Source organism: Heterodontus francisci, chromosome 9 (genome assembly GCF_036365525.1).
Source record: "Heterodontus francisci isolate sHetFra1 chromosome 9, sHetFra1.hap1, whole genome shotgun sequence".
NCBI lineage: Eukaryota > Metazoa > Chordata > Chondrichthyes > Heterodontiformes > Heterodontidae > Heterodontus > Heterodontus francisci.
In genome coordinates, this window is record NC_090379.1 from 31,926,003 (window position 1) to 31,945,336 (window position 19,334).

Consider the following 19,334-nt stretch of genomic DNA (forward strand, 5'->3'; position numbering starts at 1 on the left):
GTAGTACGCCTCAAACATACCAAACAACCTCTCTGGCACCTAAAATTAAACTGTATTTACAGACAGGTCACAAAGTTAAGAGTTCAGGACATCATCAGCCTTCAATGCCTTTCTTCCATAATCCAGTTGGGTAGAACTGCACTCACCTGCTATCAGTTTTATATATCTAACCATAGCCAGAGAATCACCTCCAATGGCTTCCCTTCATGCTCCTGCACAGAGGTAACTCTGGTGTCCCCAAGGATCCTTCCTTGGTCCCCTCCTATTTCTCATCTACATGCTGTCCCTTGGCAACAGCATCCGAAAACAGTGTCAGTTTCCACATGTATGCTGATGGCACCCAGCTCTACCTCACCACCACCTCTCTCTCGACCCCTCACTGTTCTTCAATTGTTAGACTGCTTATTTGACAACTAGTACTCGATGAGAAGAAATTTCCTTCAACTAAATATTGAGAAGACCAACGCCATTGTCTTAGGTTCCCTACTCACCAACTCCATCCCTCTCGCTGGTAACTGTCTGAGGCTGAACCAGGCTGTTCATAACCTTGGTCTCATACTTGACCCTGAAAGGAGCTTTCACACCATAGCTGTGCCATCACGAAGACCACCTGTCTCCAACTCCTTAACATTGCCTCAACTTATCTGCTGCTGACACCCTCATCCACATCTGTTACCTCCAGACTTGACTCTGCCAATACACTCCTAGCCGGCCTCCCACATTCTACCCTTCATAAATTTGTCACCCAAAGCTCTGCTGTCCATGTCTTATTTGCACCAAGTCCCATTCACTCATCAACCCTGTGCTCACTGACCTACATTGGCTCCCAGTTAAGCAATACCTCAATTTTAAAATTCTCATCCTCTATTTATTTAACTTTCTGTAGATGATTTGGCATTGAATTAAATACTCTAATTTACCCTTCATGATTTAGAGACTGCATGTCTCAGCAAGGATCCTTCAATCCAATTGGGTAAAGAAACACACCATTGCTTGCCCGGTTCACACAGGTCCCAAATCCACTGTAGAGGGCACCGGGCTGAAATGGATTATTGACTATTGCTAGTTGCGGTGCAAAGGCCCACAGAAAATTTGAAGGTCAAACATCTCAGTCCCAGGACATCACTGCAGGTATTCCTCAGGGTAGTGTCCTAGGCCCAACCATCTTCACTTGCTCCATCAATAACCTTCCCTCCGTCATAAGTTCAGAAGTGGGGATCTTCGCTGATGATTGCACAATGTTCAGCACCATTCACGACTCCTCAGATAATGAAGCAGCCCATGTCCAGATGCAGCAAGAGCTGGACAACATCTAGGCTTGGGCTGATAAGTGGCAAGTAACATTTGCACCACACAAGTGTCAGGCAAAGACCATCTGCAACGAGAGAGAATTTAACCATCTCCCTTTGATGTTCAATGACATTACCACATCACTGAATCCCCCACTAGCAACATCCTGGGGGCTACCACTGACCAGAAACTGAACTGGACCAGCCACATAAATACTGCGGCTTCAAGAGTAGGTCAGAGGCTGGGAATTCTGCAGCAACTAACTCACCTCCTGACTCCCCAATACCTGTCCATCATCTACAAGGCACAAGTCACGAGTATGATGGAGTACTCTCCACTTGCCTGGATGGGTGCAGCTCCAACACTCAAGAAGCTTGACACCATCCAGGACAAAGCGGCCTGCTTGACTGGCACCCCATCCACCACCTTCAACATTCCCTCCCTTCACCACTGACGCACAGTGTCAGCAGTATGTACCATATCCAAGATGCACTGCAGCAACTCACCAAGACTCCTTCAAGGGCACCTAACAAACCCGTGACCTCTACCACCTAGAAAGACAAGGACAGCAGATGCTTGGGAACAGCACCACCTGCAAGTTCCCCTCCAAGCCACACACCATCCTGACTTGGAACTATATCGCCATTCCTTCACTGTTGCTGGGTCAAAATCCTGGAACTCCCTTCCTAACAGCACTGTAGATGTACCTACACCCCAAGGACTGCAGCGGTTTAAGAAGGCAGCTCACCACCACCTTCTCAAGAGCAATTAGGGATGGGCAATAAATACTGGCCTAGCCAGTGATGCCCACATCCCGTGAACGAATAAAAAAAAAATCTGTGGGCAAGTGTAAGAGTAATGAACAGTGAGTGCCGTTTGTTCACCATTGGCTGCAAAATCTGGACCATTATTCCTCCATAACCTGTATAAGTATATTTAATAGCTGTCGTTGATATTTCTGTTGCACCTAGATTACTAAAACAATGTTGTCGAACTAGCTTTCTACCATCTGGGTTTTATCCACTGTCTATTATGTTTATATAGAGCTGCATTGTATTGATAATGATAGTCAAGTAAATTCACAAATCTGATGTAGTTCTCATTTCCAGTAGATGCAGTGCAAACAATTTTCAAAAAGCATTCAATACATCCACAACTTTTTGGGATATGCCACAAATCAAGAAAATTAAAAAAGTGCAGAATTTAAAAAAGTTTGTCAGTTTAGTTCCACAATAATGATAACCTCAAAACCTTCAACAAATCATCCTACTTGTCAATGTAGGCAGATGCCAGCATCAGGACTATCACCTTTGAACAAGTCATAAATTGAGAGTGTATCTGGCGTACTACCTACCCCCCAAATTATAAATATGTTTAAAAGTAGCAAGCAACATCCATCACAGGCACATGACGATAGCTAAATGGCATTAATACACTATTTCTACCATCTTTTCCATCTTTCTTTCCTTCACAGTCCACCTAGCTGTGGGAAATACAAGTTTTCTCTTGCATCTGTAACAATAGTGAAAGTACCATGTCTGCAGAGCCTATCTCCATTATAATTTCTTGGTCTTCAGTGCCAATACAGTCAAAACAGCGCGTTCTCCTGTCTATGTCCCCCAATAGTTTTGACTATTAGCGCCTTGAAATGAGATGTAAATTAATGCAAATGTTCAACTTAATTTTTTGATATCCCTGCAACATGCACTCATGCAGTCTACAAAGTTTCTAGAGATTAGTCATGTACAAACAGAGCAGCAGCTTGCATCTTTTAGTTGGTTAGAACCACATGGCTTCAGCTTTAGGCTCCAGCGTGAATGTTCACATCACCATTACATTCAAGAGGTCCTTAACGGATCATTAGTTGAACGACAACAAAATTGGATAACTGTAACTAACTAGAACATTCTGTGAATCAATTTTTAATCAGAACAGGCATTCACTCCAATATTCTGTTAAGTCATTTCTCATGGTCAATTAAAAAGTGCTACAATTCCCCAGTTATGCGTTGTTTAACTTTTATAAAACTAATGCGTCTCGATCTCTTGTGACATTGCTCATGGATAATCAAAATTACCCCGCACAGTTAGAGATAAACGCAGATAACCTGCATTGCTACTTCAAGAGATTTGTCTAATTGTACCCTCAGATTCCTCTGTTCCTCTACCCCAGAATGTAAAAAAAATTTAAAAATTTAAAAAATTATATTGGCAAACTACAAGGTTATCTTTCTCTAGTGGCTGACAAAATCAATCATAGTTCAAATATTTATAAAGTTAACCAAGCGTCAAGGAACACTTGGTATAAGGCAAGCATTAACTGCTACAGTACATATAGTACTACATTTAATTATTTTTTGATGAAACAGAAATACAATGGCATTATTGTTGGACAAATCTACAATTAATTTAAAAACACATTACCCGAATTACCAAACTTGCATTTACAGGCAAATAAAAAGATATCTTTGGTTTAAAAAACAATATTACATTGGCCCTGATTTTTGTTGCAAAAATAATAGTGAGTGCTCTTCATACAGCAACCTCTGGCATCCATAAATGCACAGTTAAATGCACAAAACAGCAAGCTGCTGTGCGAGTTGCTCTGTTCCTCCAGAAGCTGTGCTGTACCGTTATTTTGTCTAGAGACTCGCATCCAACTATATGAAGGGTGCGAAGTTGCGGTACTTGCCCAGTATATAGCAACTAAACACGCCAGAAAAAAGTTAGGGCTTCTCCATTTAAGTGTAAGTAAATTTTTAATGACACCATAAATCTCAATAACTGCCAAACACCACCTCTGGCACTGAAAATTTACTTTTAAAATTGTGGAGTCTCATTTCTTCAGATTTTAATTATTGAAGATTTTAAGAAATTAAAATACATTTTGTTTTACTTTGCTTTCTGTCCCTTTTCCCTCTCTCTCAATTCCATCTTTTCCTTTATTTTTCTTTCTGTACATGATTTGGCATGGAATTAAACATTCTAACTTACACTTCCTGGCTTAGACTCTGCCTGGGTCAGTAAGGATTCTTCAATCTGATTAGTTAAGTAGACACACTGTTGCTTGCCCTGTTCACATGGATCCCAGATCCCATGTAGAGGGTGCCATGTTGTTCTGGATTACTTATAACTGCAAGAAGCAATGCAAAAGCAGATAGAAAGTCTGTGGGCAAGCTTAAGTGCAATCAATGGCAAGTATCATTCATTCACTCCTGACCACAAAATCTGAGCTATTGTGTGTTATTAAAGTTGACAAATATAAAATATCTGCTGGTTTTCATACTGTTTTGAGAGCTACAGGGAGAAGGCGGGGAAATGGCATCAAGTGAGTTGCTCAGAGAGTGAACATGATGGGCTGAATGATCTTCTTCTGCGCAGCAACAATTCTGCGATTTTACTATTAAGTAATTTCAAAATTTACCAGTCTTAACTCTGAAAAAAATACTATTTTCTCCATATCTGCCCCAAAGGAGTATATTCTTAGTAGAGCTTATCCACACAAATACAAATGTGTATAGTAGGAAGTGTGTCAAAGATTAATTAATCATGTTAATTTTAATCAGATGTTTTCTGAGCCATAAAAAAACATGCAAAAATTATAATCTACAACTGAAATCAACTGGGAGGCTGAGCAGATAAGTTCTGAGGATGATGATTGGCTCAAAATGTAAAACAATTGTGTGGTGTAGTACTAAGTCGCATACAGCAAGAAGGTTGCAGATTCAATCTTGCAATTCCAACTTCTCAGTCACAACAGCAATAAACTTGAGTTTCCCTGGACCAGAATAAAAAAGTTATGGCTTAACATGAAGCATGATTTTAAAGGATGCTGAACTGTACTGAAATAATAGCAAAAGGAAACATTACTTGCCATCAATAGAATCAGATTGTGAAGGTAATCTGTTTTTTCGGCCACGTGCCTCCACCTCCATTGCTGGCACCAGTTCTTCAATTGAAGCCATCCATTCCAATTCCATTTTCTTGCTCTTTCCCCAATTTACTTTCTTACTTTTCAAATACTGATCCAATTCTCTTAAATTTTCTCAATGGGCATTTTTGTTTAAGTATTTAATATTTTAAAAAGTGAAAAAATTTCTAACATTACCTTTTAATATTTTAGTAAGTTTATATGGCTTAGTTCCTTGTTCGTCAACCCATGGATTCAATTTGCCACAATTCTTATCCTCTAAAATCTTTCATAATTCTGAGATCCCCCCTTGACATTTGTTCCTAACTGTAGTCTAGCCGGTGTATTATACAAATTTCCATAATTAAACATAATTTCCTCACTTTTATATTCAATTACTCTATATATAAAAATTTGAATCCCATTTGTCATTTCTAACTGAACTCCCACCTTTAAAACTCTTATCTGCACTTTCAGATCACTCTGCTCCCCCATTGTCAATAATCTTACTATTTTGGGTACTTCCTTTCACTGTTCTTCTCCTCCTCCAGTAATCCTTTGTTATGTTCCCCAACCATACAATTTGGTTATCAGCAAACATTGATATTATTCCTTTTGTGCCAATGTTCAAATCTTTTATACAAATGGAAAATAAAAGTGGTTCTAACATAGATTCAGGAGAGACACCAGTCACATCTAGCTAACCCAGAAAACATTCATTTTGTTCCTTCTATTTGGCAGTCATTTACCTATCCAAACTGTCCTTAACTTTCACAATTCTCTTATCTGGCAACTTATCAAACACCTTCTGAAAATCCATATGCAATATCCACCATGCTACCTTTATCTAGGCACTATTATTTCTTCAAACAATTCAATTAAATTAATCAAACATGACCAGCCCTTCATAAAATCATCTCAACTGTCCAATATCTTGTGTTTTCTGCACCACCTCCCCCACCCCACCCCCCACAATTCTCTCAAAATGGCTGTGTCCATTCCTTCCTTCCTCTATGAAACTCAAGATACTTCCTACATTAAAAACTCTACTTAAATGCAAGTCACCATTGTTATTCTATAGACCATAGATGTTTATCCTGAAATAAGGTTAACTGGCCATGCTAACTCGTGTCAACCTTCCTCCATAGACTGGGATGCCATTTACTTTACTCTTTAATAGATTTTTTGAATACTTATCTCCAGTAGTGGTTCATTTACATTCTTTGTAGATATTCCTACAGTCCCACTTCAATTTTCCTTTTTAAATGGACTATGATTTCCACAAAAAAAGGAATAAAAAGGAAATTGGGACAAAGAAAGGAGCTTAAAGTAAGAATCAGATATTAATTGCAGGGCTTAAGTCAATTACTTTTGTAATTGGATATCATGTCCAGAGGGAAATTGAGGAAAAATTAGCTGAATAGAAAATGCTCCATGAAGGAACCTAGAGGTACAATGATGGCATAAAATGGCTCATTTACTCAAGGATGGAAATGCACACCTACTTCCACATTGGGCACAGGAACAGATACAATTGTTTCAGGTGTAATTTTTAGGTATACTTAATACTTCTCTCAGGTACAACAATGCTACTCTTACATTTAGCAGTGTGCCCATACTGTCCAAAATCTAACTATACAATAGCACCTGTTTGCGACCCAAATTAAGTATATGTTTCCCACATGCCCTCACACACCATTTCCCAATCTTTCCAAAGGCAAACTGAAATATTTAGTGAAAGAAGGTCTGTTAAACTACTTCATATTACAGCCAGCAATTGATCCTACAGAGTAACAGATTTAATCAGCTCTCACCTTGATTAAACTAACTACATAATCCTCCTTGAGAAGAAAAAATAAATTATAACACTATCCCTACCTGCAAGCTCACTTACGTTTTTTCTGGTCCGTCTTCTGATCCCAACTGGCTCTGGGTCTGAAGTGAGCAAATTTCCCCTCACTTGACCAGGTGTTTTCCTGCACGTCATCCTCCAAGACCTAGATGACTCACTGATTGCTCATGTGTTTTATTGTCCCTTTTCTCTGTACTTCACCAGTGAGAAAGCTCTCTCTCTCTGTTGCCTTTCTCAATCAATATTTTGCCAGCAAGCTTATCGATGAAAGCAGTTACCCCTCTTCCCCGCCCCACTCCACCCTCACTCACCATCTCCTGTTATTCTCAAAATGAATCAAGGACAGCCTGGCTTGGTGAGGTATTTGACGTTCATTGTATTAGTTTGATATAGACTGCAAAATATAAAATGCTGCAAACTGGTTCATCTGGCTTGAATACAAATCTGGTCCGTCTGGCTTGAATACAATTCTTAAATCTATGCATATGTGCTTAACTTTTTTTTAAAAAAGATGAAACATTTATGTACATTTGTTTTGTGTCAAAACACACAAACATACCATGTTCCTGAATTCTTTCCATGAAGAGATGAAACGAATTTCAAAAAATGACACTGGTGGACAATCAAAGTCTACTGACAAAAGTAATGTTAGTATGTCCTACCCTGCATCAGTGCAGAGCCTGTATCTTACATCTGCTAGTGGTCTTTAGTAAGCTATAGAAAAACATTTCCACTGAGAATAACTCCTCAAAAAATGGTAACTGTTAACATGTTGTAGGTACCTTAGTCTCCTTAATCTCCTTTAATTCTGGTGCAACTTTTTCCTTAGTTGGCAATGTTACCACTGCACAAAAATACAGTACGTTTAAATATTGGACACAATTTTTTTAAACAGCTTATCCTGGTAAAAATTAGGCCTACTTCATTGACTAGCATTAAGATACTCAAAAAGGTCTGATAGTATGTTAATAAAATTGGTCTCTGTACTGTTTTAAGCAATAATTTCCTAATTTGTCTTGGGCATACCCAAGGACCTTGTATATGGTGAAGTAGCCAGGGCCAAACAACCAGTGTGGCACCCAAAGCTCCACTTCAAGAATGCTTGCAAGTGTGACATGAAGGCCCTAAATGTCAACCATCACACCTGGGAGTCACTAGCTGGCGAAAGAGGGAAATGGCGACACATCCTACAGGCTGGTTCTTAATAGTTTTTTGTCTCTGTCTTTACAAAGGAGGGATGATGCAGACATTGCAGTAAAAGAGGCGTGTGAAATATTAGATACAATAAGCATAATGAGAGAGGAAGTACTAGAGGGTCTAACATTCTTGAAAGTGGATAAATCATGAGGGCCAGATGGATTGCATCCCAGCTTGTTAAAGGAAGCCAGAGAGGAAACAGCAGATGTTCTGAGGATCATCTTCAAATCCTCACTAGATACAGGGGAGGTACCAGAGGATTGGAAGTCTGCGAATGTTGTACCATTGTTTAAAAAAGGGTGCGAGGGATAGGCCAAGTAATTATAGGCCAGTCAGTCTGACCTCGGTGGTGGGTAAATTATTAGAATCTATTGTGAGAGACAGGATAAACTGCCACTTGGAAAGGCATGGATTAATCAGGGATAGTCAGCATGGCTTTGTTATAGGAAGGTCGCGTCTTACTAACATGATTGAATTTTTTGAGATAGTAACAAGGAGGATTGATAAGGGTAGTTCAGTGGATGTGGTCTACATAGATTTTAGTAAGGCATTTGACAAGGTCCCACATGGCAGACTGGTCAGAAAAATAGAAAGCCCATGGGATACAGGGGAATGTGGCAAGTTGAATCCAAAATTGGCTTCTGTTGACAGGAAACAAAGGGTAGCGGTTGACAGATGTTTTTGCAAATGGAAAGTGGTTACCAGTGGCGTTCCACAGGGCTCAGTGTTGGGTCCCTTGCTGTTTGTGGTATATATTAATGATTTGGACTTAAATGTAGGAGGCATGATTGGGAAATTTGCAGCTGACATAAAAACTGGCCGTGTAGTTGGTAGTGAAAAGGATAGCTGTAGACTCCGGAATGACATTATAATTGCATAATAATTGCTCTGGAGAGAGTACGGAGGAGATTTACAAGAATGTTGCCAGGGCTTGAAAGTAGCAGCTATGAGGAAAGATTGGATCGGCTAGGGTTGTTTTCCTTAGAACAGAGGAGGCTGAGGAGTGACTTAATTGAGGTGTACAAAATTACGAGTGGTCTGGATAGAGTAAACAGGAAGGACCTGTTTCCCCATACGGAGAGGTCAATTACCAGAATTAAGGTGATTGGTAGAAGGATTAGATAGGACATGAGGAAAAACTTTTTCACCCACAGGGTGGTGGGTGCCTGGAATTCACTGCCTGGATTGGTGGTGGAGGCAGAAACTATCAAATCTTTTAAAAGGTACCTGGACATGCACCTGAAGTGCTGTAACGTGCAAGGCTACGGAACAGGTGCTGAAAGGTGGGATTAGATTGGGCGGCTAGTTTTTCAGCCGGAGCAGACACGATCGTCTGAATGGCCTCCTTCTGTGCCTAACATTTCTATGGTATGCATTACCACTACGACCAGGCACTAACGCCAAAAACAATTCACAGCATCACTTGGCAGTTTCACCTGCAGCACTTGTGGCAGAACCTGCCTCTCAAGGACTGGTGTTCACAGCCAACAGCAAAGGTGCACCAAGAGAAGACACCCCATCTAAATTGAGCGTTTGCTGCGTGTCCATCGTCTTTCATAGATGGAAGGTATTATATTACTTTCCCAATTCAGAATTATGGGCTCCAAGGTCAGTAATGGACAAAAAACTATGGGCTGTGAGCACAATGGTTAATGAATGCAAGAACTGTGGCAAATATTTCAATTTAAAATTGATAAAACTTCAAATGTTGCCCTATCAGCAGTATGACTTTAAATGTTGTTTCATCAGTATTAATGCGGTTTGAATTTGCTTTGTGATTTTAGTTCAAATGTAATTTTCAATTAGCAGTAAACAGTTTTAGTGCCCCACTAGACAGATAGGATTTTGCCCATAAATCTTATCAGAAGCATACAAAGCAGATGCATGGAGAGATAAGGGAGGTAGGGAAATGGTCTATGTAGAACTGAAGAAAAAAAATCTTAAGGGTTTATCCACAATCAAAGGTTGAAGCACTTTACCTGATGTCCCCAGTAGATTTTTGAAACGCAATTTTCTCCCTACTGAAGTCTCTGTAGGTCTGTGAAGAACTGAAGGAACGGGGAGATTGATATGATGCAACACTCCCGCCGCCCCAATTTCGCACGATGCAGTGTTGATAAGAGCTGTCGCTGAAACAGGAGAGAGAAAATATGGGAGATAGATAGATAGTGGAAGATGATATGAAATCAGAACAAGCCATAGGGCAATTTTGAAGGGCAGAGACCCAAAAGAAAGAGGAAAGAGACATAGGTAATATCAGTTTAAAGGGGAGGAAAAAACTTTTCTTAAATCCAGTGAGGAGGGCAGAAAATAGATGAGGAAAATATTATTGTTCAGTATGCTTAATGGGGTAGAGGGAAGAGAAGTAAAAGAAAGAATCTGTATGCTTATGATAATGTTGGCAATTCCAGACAGCCCTTAAATGAATTAGTTTATTCAAAGTTTTTTTATCTGTTCTGTTGCTATGGCAAGCTACAACATGGTGGTGTAGCCAGAATTCAAAAGGGTGCCTTTACAGCATTAATACAAGGACCCCAAATCAATGAAAGATGCATGCACTGTTGTAACTCTAATAGTGGTTTAGCAATGGCGAAAGACAATCTGGAAAACGAATTAGTGTTGCAGTGGTGATGAACTCAAATTAGGTAACTGATCTTAATTCCAGGTCTGCCTAAAATAATGGCTGCTTGCAGAAGGTGTACTTATTTGACATCCTTGTATTGCCTACTTGTTTGCACGAAGCTAGGACAATTTTATCCTGTAAATGTTTTGAGTTTGTGCATTACTTTGTTAGAAATCTGTAACTGGTAAACTCCCTTTATTTGGGCAAAATGGAACAATGCTAGAGTCCTACATTTTAAAAATATTTTGCTGGAGTGCTTTGCAGATGACATACTTTTGATCTCTTCATTACAATGTGCGAGTATTTAAATGGTTATTATAGTTTGGTTTTCTTGGTGTTTTGAGTGCAATTATCATATTTACAACAAACTCAAATGCTTTATATTGTAGAATCCAAACGCTGTGCAGAGGACCAACAATCATAATTTTAAAAAGATGCAATTATCTCTTATGGCGTTTGTTACATAACTTGTATTACATTTGGTTTGACCTTAACATATTGCTACACCAACTAAATAAATGGTTCTGCCGAAAAGTTATTGACCTGAAACTCAAAACACATTCACTTACACAGAGTTAAAACTGGACCCATTAACTCTGTTTCTCTCTCCACAGATAATACCTAACCTGCTGAGTATTTCGGGCATTTTCTGTTTTTAATTTAAAATATAACTCAGTTTGACATCCATGTTATGTACCAAGCTATAAAAGGTATAAACAGTGTATCCTGATCAACACAGCGCATACACATATTAATTTTATGAAATAACTATAACTAAGATGGTCAATTTTTAACAAAGTTGTTATTTTGTGTTTATGTCACCTATTGTACCTGCGAACTAACTAGTCTCTTAGATATGTGGAACCAAGCAAGGAGAGGAGTACCTGCAAAGAAAAGTAAAAATAAAATCTGCCCAAAATATTTACTTGCAACTCTCAATCTCTATAACTGTTCCAAACTCTTACTCATCGTTTTATTTACTCACTCTTGATCTAATGCTATGTTTGATGCGATTTGGCCGAGTTGCAACAGAGTCATAGGGCTGATTTTTACTGGCCCTCTGGCTTGGAGGTTGTGGTGGGGGGCCCGGAAAGTTCTTCTGGAAGAGGCCCGCAACGATCCCCGACGCCGTGAAGGCCTCGCCTTATTTTACCGGCGGCGGTGAGGTGTCGGTGCAGCCCCCGACCACCCCCCTCCCCCCCCACCACCGCCACCTGGCGGTGGGGCCCTCATTTTCATATGCAAATTATAGTAAAATTAAAGAACAACAACATATCTGGCAGTGATGGCTGCCCCATGCTGATATTCCGGCCTCTGGCTGGAACTCCCACGCCTTTGGAACTCCATTTCGAGTTCCGAGGTGAGGAGTGAAATTACCAGGGCTGGGGGCAGGGGAACGGGGAAAACACTTTGTATTGACTGTGGGGATGGTGGGAAGGGTTTGAAGGGCAAATGTTACAAGGTTGCGGGGGGGGTGGGGGGAAGAGAAGGGAAGTTCGGGTTGGGAATAAAGTTACTTTTGGTGATAAAGGCCTGAAAGCAAACATTGGCGGGGGGTGGGAAAAGGGCCTCCAATTTTCACTTAAGTATTTTGAACACGATTCAGTCATAATATGATTTTAAGAATTTCATCTAAGGGCTTGAAGCCCTTTAAAAATTGCACCGGCGCCAGGGATGCAACGGCCGCCCCCTCCATTTAAACGGGCCCCCGCGTGAAATATTGCGGGGGGCTCAACGATGGCGCATCCACGCAGGAAGGCCACCGCGATCGGAGAGCGCCGCTGCAATTTGCAGCGCGCTCATAAAATTCAGCCCATAGAGTCATAACTGCACAGACGGTGGTCATTCAACTCATCAAGTCCATGCCAGCTCTCTGTAGAGCAATCCAAATCAGTCCCATTCCCTGGCTCGATCCCCGTAGCTCAGGAAGTTTATTTCCCCCAAGTGCCTATTCAACTCCTTTTAAAATCATTCTTTGTCTCCACTTCCACAACCTTCATAAGCAATGAGTTCCAGGTCATAACCACTCGCTGCTTTAAAAAGTTCTTCCTCACATCCCCTCTGCATCTCCTGCCCAAATCCATGTCCTTAGTCCTTGTACAATCGGTTAATGGGAACAGCTTTTCTTTGTCGACCCTATCAAAACCTATCAGAATCTTGTACACCTCTATCAAATCTCCCCTCAATCTCCTTTCCTCCAAGGAGAACAACCCCAGCTTTTCCAACTTAACCTGCAGCTAAAATTCCCCAACCCTGGAACCATTCTGGCAAATCTCCTCTGCACCCTTTCAAGGACCCTCACCTCCTTCCAAAAGTGTGATGACCAAAACTGGATGCAATACTCTACTTGTGCCTTAATCAGAGCTTTATAAAGGTTCAGCATAACTTCCATGCTCTTGTGCTCAATACCTCTATTTATGAAGCCGAAGATCCCATATACTTTGTTAACTACTCTCTTAATATATCCCACCACCTTCAAAGACTGGAAGAATAAAATTTAGGGAGCATATAAAGAGAGCTTTGGAGTAATCTAGCATGGACATGAGAAGAGTGTCGATAATAAATTCGGTAAGAGTTGGAGAGAGATGGGGTAGAATTGGCTGGTGCTGAGGACGGAAATAGGCAGTAGCTAGGATCTGAAACTTGAAGCTTCACTTGGTTTCTCTGGCATTGCAATCCATCAGTCTCACACTAAGCAGGCAGCTAGGGACTAAGCTTTTGGTGAAAACTGAACAGGATGACTGATGTTCAGTTGAAGGATATTGCTGCTCATTCAAGACTTGATGCCAGCTGTACAGTAACACAACAGAGGTGTGGTGAAGGAGTTCAAGATGGTGGCAGAGAGGAAATCTGAATATTGTCAGCATGTATTTGAAGGCTGATCCCATGCATTTGAATGACATTACCAAAGGGCAGCATGTAGATGAGGAAAAGCAGACCAAGGATGAAGCTTTGGGACATAAGTAAGATGATAGAGCAGAGGCAAGAGATCTGCTGGCATCATTGGGACAGGCAGGAATCGACCTGACAAGGGCAGCGGTATACGGGAGGAGCGCTAGTGGAGGAGAATTGAGTTGACATCTGCAAAGATGTCAAGAAAGGCTAGGAAGAACGATGCACCATGGTCATAACCACAAAGGATGTCACTGATAACTTTGAAAAAGACAACCTCCACACTTTGGGGAAATGGAGCTGAGTGGCAACAGCGTATTCAAGGGCTGAAGGTAGTGAGACTGGGTGGGAGCTGGATCAGATGGAAAATCAACTAAGGGCTTTTAAGGAGGAGTGAATACAATACACTCCCCCTCGCCCCCACCTCCTCCCACCGGCATCCACCTATCCCTGAGCAGGGGCCCTAACAACCCCACTGCCTTGCGGGCGTCTCGGGAGAGACCAAGGCTAAGGTAGTAGGCCCTAACAGAAAATCCGGAGCGGAACCCCGAAGGCGATCATTTGTCACCTTTGGCATGTTTCCGGCAGTTCCTGTAGCCATACTGGTGCCAAATGTCGTGCTCTGCACTCCTTTGGACCCCACCAGGAAGGCCGAGAGGGGGCTTTTGACGCTTGGGCAACTCACAACCTCCATACATCCGCCCAGGCATGCGCCATGGAAAGGTCACTCCATATTCGCCTCACAGCGACCAAAACAACATGGAAGGCAGCAGTTACGGGTTATAAGTCCAGCTAAATTGGCGTAGAGATTGGGCACCATGGGTTGCCTTTGTCAGTGGGAGAGGTCATTGCATCTCACTGGACAGCTACCGCCCGCCTCAAACCGTGCAGCCCCCGGTCAGTAAGGTTCTGTCCCGCCACAGTCCATCTGCTTCAATGGGTGCTTGGAGCTCAGGGTCACTGCCCAACAAGTGGACTGTAACACCGCACCAAACAGCACGACAAAAAAAGGAAAGAAGGTACCAGCCCTTCATTTTGCAAGCTGGAACGTCAGAACTATGTGTCCTGGCCTGTCGGAAGACCTTACACAAATCAACGATTCTCAGAAGACCGCCAACATTAACAACGAGCTCAGTAGACTCAATGTAGACATTGTAGCACTTCAGGAGACACGCCTCCCTGCGAGCGGATCTCTAAGAGAGCAAGACTACACCTTCTTCTGGCAGGTAGGGATCCTGAAGAACCAAGACAGCATGGAGTGGGCTTCGCCATCAGAAACTCTTTGCTCAGCATGATAGAGCCACCCTCAAATGGCTCGGAACGCAGACTGTCCACCCGACTGTTCACCAACTCAGCATCTATGCTGCAACACTCTGCTCCCCACCTGAAGCTAAAGACAAGTTCTATGAGGAACTCCATAATATCATTAATAGCGTCCCCAATACCGAACACCTGTTCCTGCTGGGGGACTTTAATGCCAGGGTTGGAGCCGACCATGACTCATGGCACTCCTGCCTTGGGCGCTATGGCACTGGAAAGATGAATGAGAATGGACAGAGACTGCTTGAGTTGTGTACCTATCATAACCTCTGCATCACCAACTCATTCTTTCACACTAAACCCGGTCACCAGGTTTCTTGGAGGCACCCAAGATCACGTCGTTGGCACCAACTGGACCTCATCGTCACAAGGCAAGCCACTTTAAACAGCGTTCAAATCACACGCAGCTTCCACAGTGCGGACTGCGACACCGACCACTCCCTGGTGTGCAGCAAGGTTAGACTCAAACCAAAGAAGCTGCATCACTCCAAGCAGAAGGGCCACCCGCGCATCAACACTAGCAGAATTTCTCATCCACAGCTGTTACATAAGCTTCTAAATTAATTTGAAAAAGCCCTTCAAACACTCCTACAAGGGATGCAGAGACCAAGTGGGCCCACACCAGAGATGCATGTATGACTCAGCAATGACCACCTATGGCAAACGTGTGAAGCGGAATGCAGACTGGTTTCAATCTCACTTTGAAGAGCTGGAACCTGTCATAGCCGCTAAGCGCATTGTACTGCTGAACTACAAGAAAGCCCCCAGCGAGTTAACATCCGTAGCACTTAAAGCAGCCAGAAACAGTGCACAAAGAGCCAGGCGCTGTGCAAATGACTACTGGCAACACCTAAGCAGTCATATTCAGTTGGCCTCTGACACTGGAAACATCAGAGGAATGTATGATGGCATTAAGAGAGCTTTTGGGCCAACCATCAAGAAGATCGCCCCCCCCCTCAAATCTAAATCAAGGGACACAATCACTGACCAACGTAAGCAAATGGACCACTGGGTGCAGCACTACCTAGAACTGTACTCCAGGGAAAATGTTGTCACTGAGACTGCCCTCAATGCAGCCCAGCCTCTACCAGTCATGGATGAGCTGGACGTACAGCCAACAAAATCGGAACTCAGTGATGCCATTGATTCTCTAGCCAGCGGAAAAGCCCCTGGGAAGAACAGCATTATCCCTGAAATAATCAAGAGTGCCAAACCTGCTATACTTTCAGCACTGTACAAACTGCTTTGCTTGTGCTGGGACGAGGGAGCAGTACCACAGGACATGCGCAATGCCAATATCATCACCATCTATAAGAACAAGGGTGACCGCAGTGACTGCAACAACTACCGTGGATCTCCCTGCTCAACATAGTGGGGAAAGTCTTCGCTCAAGTCACTTTAAACAGGCTCCAGAAGCTGGCTGAACGTGTCTACCCTGAGGCACAGTGTGGCTTTCGAGCAGAGAGATCCACCATTGACATGCTGTTCTCCCTTCGCCAGCTACAGGAGAAATGCCGTGAACAACAGATGCTCCTCTACTTGGCTTTCACTGATCTCACCAAAGCCTTTGACCTCGTCAGCAGACGTGGTCTCTTCAGACTACTAGAAAAGATCGGATGTCCACCAAAGCTACTAAGTATCATCACCTCATTCCATGACAATATGAAAGGCACAATTCAGCATAGCAGCGCCTCATCAGACCCCTTTCCTATCCTGAGTGGCATGAAACAGGGTTGTGTTCTCGCACCTACACTGTTTGGGATCTTCTTCTCCCTGCTGCTCTCACATGCGTTCAAGCCTTCAGAAGAAGGAATTTTCCTCCACACAAGATCAGGTGGCAGGTTGGTCAACCTTGCCCATCTAAGAGAGAAGACCAAAGTACAGAAAGTCCTCATCAGGGAATTCCTCTTTGCTGACGATGCTGCATTAACATCTCACACTGAAGAGTGTCTGCAGAGACTCATCGACAGGATTGTGGCTGCCTGCAACGAATTTGGCCTAACTATCAGCCTCAAGAAAACAAACATCATGGGACAGGACGTCAGAAATGCTCCATCCATCAACATCGGCAACCACGCTCTGGAAGTGGTTCAAGAGTTCACCTACCTCGGCTCAACTATCACCAGTAACCTGTCTCTCGATGCAGAAATCAACAAGTGCATAGGAAAGGTTTTCACTGCTATGTCCAGACTGGCCAAGAGAGTGTGGGAAAATGTCGCACTGACAAGGAACACAAAAGTCCGAGTGTATCAAGCCCGTGTCCTCAGTACCTTGCTCTACGGCAGCGAGGCCTGGACAACATATGTCAGCCAAGAGCGACATCTCAATTCATTCCATCTTCGCTGCCTCTGGAGAATCCTTGGCATCAGATGGCAGGACCGTATCTCCAACACAGAAGTCCTCGAGGTGGCCAACATCCCCAACATATACACCCTACTGAGCCAGCGGCGCTTGAGATGGCTTGGCCATGTGAGCCGCATGGAAGATGGCAGGATGCCCAAGGACACATTGTGCAGGGAGCTCGTCACTGGTATCAGAACCCCCATCTGTCCATGTCTCCGCTTTAAAGACGTCTGCAAATGCGACATGAAGTCCTGTGACATTGATCACAAGTCGTGGGAGTCAGTTGCCAGCGATTGCCAGAGCTGGCGGGCAGCCATAAAGGCGGGGCTAAAGCGTGGCGAGTCGAAGAGACTTAGCTGTTGGCAGGAAAAAAGACAGCGGCGCAAGGGGAGAGCCAACTGTGTAACAGCCCCGACAACCAATTTTATATGTAGCACCTGTGGAAGAGTCTGTCACTCTAGAATTGGACTTTATAGCCACTCCAGGCGCTGCTTCACCAACCACTGACCACCTCCAGGTGCTTACCCATTGTCTCTCGAGACAAGGAGGCCAAAGAGAGAATACAATAGTCTTGCATCTCACAGAGGGACTTTTAAAAACTCTTTCAGTTGTCACAGTTGTTCATCAGTATTTTTTAAAGGGAGTAACTAAATTAATTTAAAGGTAAGTCATGGCAGGAGAGTTGAGCCCCGTGATATGCTCTTCCTGCACTATGTGGGAAATCAGGGATGCTTCCAGTGTCCCTGACAACCATATGTGCAGGAAGTGCATCCATCTGCAGCTACTGACTACCCGCATAACGGAGCTACAGCTGCAGGTGGATTCACTGTGGAGCATCCGTGATGCTGAGGACGTCGTGGATAGCACATTTACACCGCAGGTCACACCGCAGGTCACACCGCAGGTCACACCGCAGGTCACACCGCAGGTAATGGCAGCACAGGCAGAAAAGGGATGGGTGACCACCAAGCGTAGTAGTAGACGCAGACAGGTAGTACAGGAGTCCCCTGTGGCCATCCCCCTCTCAAACAGATATACCGCTTTGGATACTGTTCGGGGGGGGAATGACTTCCCAGGGGAAAGCAGCAACAGCCAGGTCCATGGCACCAAGGATGGCTCTGCTGCACAGCAGGGGGAAGAAAGGCGTGGAAGAGCTATAGTGATAGGGGATTCTATCGTAAGGGGTACAGACAGGCGTTTCTGTGGACTACAGGATGCTATGTTGCCTCCCTGGTGCTAGGGTCATGTCGCGGAGCGGCTGCAGGACATTCTGAAAGGGGGAGGGTGAGCAGCCAGAGGTCGTGGTACACATTGGTACCAACGACATAGGTAAAAAAGCGATGAGGTCCTGCAACAAGAATTTAGGGAGCTAGGTAGCAGATTAAAAAGCAGGACCTCTAAGGTTGTAATCACTGGATTACTCCCGGTGCCAAGTGCTAGTGAGTTTAGAAATAGGAGGATAGAGCAGATGAATGCGTGGCTGAGGAGATGGTGCAGGAGGGAAGGCTTTAGTTTCCTGGATCACTGGGTCTGTTTCTGGCAAAGGTGGGACCTGTACAAGTTGGACGGGTTGCACCTGAACCGGAATGGGACAAGCATCCTTGCTGGGAGATTTGCTAGTTCTGTTGGGTGGAGGGGGGGGCGGTGGTTAAACTAATTTGGCAGGGGGATAGGATACAGAGTGGAGGTACAGTAGGGGGTAATATAGAACAGAAAGTGAGTCAGCCTGGAAGGCAGAGCAAATATAGACCTGGTAAGGCACAAGGGAAAAATGCAAGGTTGGATTGCATCTATTTCAATGCAAGCTGTCTTACTAATAAGGCAGATAAATTGAGGGCACTGATTAGCACATGGGATTAGGATATTATTGCTATCACAGAGACATGGTTGACAGAGGGACAGGACAGG

At 43.4% G+C, this 19,334-nt stretch overlaps 1 protein-coding gene across 5 annotated transcripts in view; it reads right to left on the reverse strand.

Annotated features, from left to right (window-relative positions):
• The window catches only part of ppp4r4 (protein phosphatase 4, regulatory subunit 4), a 178,481-nt gene that overhangs the window by 125,414 nt on the left and 33,733 nt on the right, over window positions 1–19,334 (reverse strand). Inside the window, exon 1 of one of the 5 annotated variants that reach the window (XM_068038736.1) lies at window positions 10,228–10,305. The exons of the other annotated variants lie outside the window; for them this stretch is intronic. The gene's annotated coding sequence lies outside the window, so the exon portion shown is untranslated. Of the gene's footprint in view, window positions 1–10,227; window positions 10,306–19,334 lie in introns of those variants that run through there. 5 annotated transcript variants of the gene reach the window in all.